The following is a 2,972-nucleotide window of genomic DNA, read 5'->3' as shown; positions in this document are numbered from 1 at the left end:
TTACTTTGGAAAGTAAGAAGACCATGAATGGTCCATGAAATGATATTTCCTTACAGCAATGACCACATATATGACAGGAAGGGAAAGCTTCTTTGGTGACTATGGAGAGAACCCTAATTACCAAAAGCTATACTAAAGTGGTCTAAACAGTGGGGGAGGAGGAGCATGGCAGTACATTCCTGCATTGGAAAGGAATGTGCTCAATGTCAACTTTTGCAACTCTTCTCTCCCAGGAGGATGACGCAGGTAATATTTATCTTAATCATCTTTTAAAAACATTGTTATAAATGCTTAACTTTCTTCACCGGAGAAAAGCATCTTAAAATGATAATTAGACAAAGAATAAAGCCAGCCTTGGAAAACACGATTTTAACACAAAGAAACTACACACTGATGGTCCTTGTTGAGCCTACTTGATGACTGGCAAATCTTGGGTGCTGGGTATCTAGGCTTTAGCCCTACCCATATTATCATATCCCTATATATACATAGAGAGAAAGAAGGAGGCCTGAATAAGGAGTAGCTTTCTGGACTGAGTATTGTTCTCCACCCAAGGCTTCCATCCAATGGACTGTAAATGGCCTCGGGCTTGACCCTACAGTCATCACAGTTCAAGAGGACTGGGATTACTGTGCAAAGCAGACCAGTCAACATGGCCAATAGCAACCGCGAAGGCCAGCTGGAAGAGAAGCCATAGTAAGTTCAGAGCAGCGAGACTCTGTCTGTAATATCCAAAGGACCAAGGCTTCTTTTTCATTTAGTTAATCTTGAGTTCTTTCCTTTTTTAAAATAATAAACCAGAATTTGAAGAACTACTTCTCTGAGTTCTGCATATTGTAGTGAATTCACAAACATCCAGAGAATGCTGTGGGGAGCCCCAGATTCGTTTTTAGTCAGGCAGATGTGTGGGTAGTCTGGAAACTCCACCTGTGGCTGGTGTCTGAAGTGGGATGCTCTTATTGGAATGAGTCCTAGACCTGTAGGGCTGCTTAACTCTGAATGGCTAGTATGGAATTGTTGATCTAAATTGAACTGAACTGATGGACACCCAGTCGATACAGGAGAATCAGACAATCAGTTGTTATTGCTGAAAATGGCATGTATTTGATATCGAGAAGGAAAACAAACTGCAGGAACCAACAGAGTTCAGTTATCATCTCAGCTGGAGACATGGGTATGCAACAGGAACTAAATAAGAAGTCCAAGTGGAGAACCAGGCATGCCACAGACTGCATCTGGGGAAAAATGGTTGCTGAAGGAGGGAACAATGCCTCTGAGGAGGTGGTGGTGTGGTTGGAATTCAGAATTCTGGGAGTCACGCTTTATCCACAGCACCCAAAGGACCCAGGTTTGTGTAGTATTTTGGGTCTTTTTCAGCTCAGTCATGAGAGATATGCATAAATTTGCATTTTAGTTAGATCTCAAATAGCTTCACCAGCAAAAGTAGAAATGCTCTCCATAGCAATGCACACTCCAAAGAAATACATTTTATGTGTGAAACAAAAACCTGATCTTACTCTAACTCCCAGTTCGTCCACTCTTGACTCATGTCAAAACACCCAATAGGCCTTTCTTTTTGGTCTACCTCTGTTATTTTATGGCCTCTCCTCTTTGACTGCAATGGAAGAAGAAATTACCATGCTGCTTGCTGACAGTGTTTCTAGCATGTACAAAGGTTGCCTTGCCGGTGACAATACTCCCAGAAACATTTTCCTTGTCATTGTTTGGAGTCTTCATTGCCAGAATATCATGGTGGTCATGAGCCAGAGAACTTTTACATGGGCAATGAGGCCCAAGGGCAAGCAAGACATTTTGACCCTGAAGTACCCCATTCAACAGAGTGTTGTCACTAAATGAGGTGGCATGGAGAAGATCTGACACCACACTCTCTAAATCAAATTATGCATGCCCTCCCAAGAAGCACCCAGTGCTGCTGGCCCAGGCTCCCTTGAATCACAAGGTTAACATATAAAAGATGACAGATCATTCTTGAGATCTTCAATAGCTCAGACAGACTCATGACCATTCAAGCAGAACTGTTCTTTATGTCTCCTGTGCACCTTTGTCATTGTTATGGTCTCCAGTGAAGGATTTGCAAATACAACGCCCATCTATGAGGGCTACTTTCTTCCCCACTATCTTGCAAATGCACATGGCTGGGTAAGGACTGAGATACTACTTCATGAAGATCCTGAACAAGGGAGGATTCAGCTTTACCACCATGGATGAGCTGGAGAGTGTGGGTGACATCATGAAGCTTTGCTACATTGTTCTGGACTTCCAGGAAGAAATGGCCATTGTTGAATCTTCTTCCTTGGGCAAGGGATATGAACTGTTTGAAAGACAAGTTAGCAGCAGCAGCAGCAGCAATAAGTGAGCTAGTGTTAAGTTCTGTTCTAGCTCTCTTTCCTGGTGTGGAGTCCTTTGGCATCCAGGGCAATGCATTCATCTCTGTTACAAAGCATGGTGTGGATATCTACAAGGACCTGTATGTCAACACAGTGCTGTGTAGTGGCAGTACCATGTATCCAGATGTTGCTAACAAGATGCTGAAGATCACAGACCTAGGACCCAACACAGTGAAGATCAAGATCATTGCTCCCCTTGAGTATGTGTATTCAGTTTGTGTTGGTGGCTCTATGCTGGCCTCACTGTCCACTTTCTAGCAGATGTGGATCAGCAAGTAGTGGAATGATAATTTGGACCCTTTCACTGTTCACCTCCAATGCCAGGAACATACATCATTAGCTGATTCTGAAGTATCAATCTGCCCTACAAAATGTACACAACTAGTGCTACCCTCGTAACTGCAGTAAGGCTTTGAAAATAATTGTATCCTTGAAGCTAGTATCTTTTTTTCAGCACTGGATTCTAGAACTTGCTGCTGACTTTTGATATTGTAGTCACCTTAACTGTTCATTGGTATATGGTTAATACCCTTGTGCAGGTTATTTTTTTTTGCAACTAAAACT

General features: G+C 42.5%; 1 pseudogene; it reads left to right on the top strand.

Annotated features, from left to right (window-relative positions):
* Positions 1-237: 237 nt before the first annotated feature.
* On the top strand, positions 238-2,687 carry LOC130888842 (actin, cytoplasmic 1-like; annotated as a pseudogene).
* Positions 2,688-2,972: the final 285 nt, after the last annotated feature.

This window comes from Chionomys nivalis, chromosome 17 (genome assembly GCF_950005125.1).
Source record: "Chionomys nivalis chromosome 17, mChiNiv1.1, whole genome shotgun sequence".
Taxonomy (NCBI): Eukaryota; Metazoa; Chordata; class Mammalia; order Rodentia; family Cricetidae; genus Chionomys; species Chionomys nivalis.
Note: the sequence above shows the minus strand (reverse complement) of the source record. Positions and strands in the feature narration are given on the sequence as shown.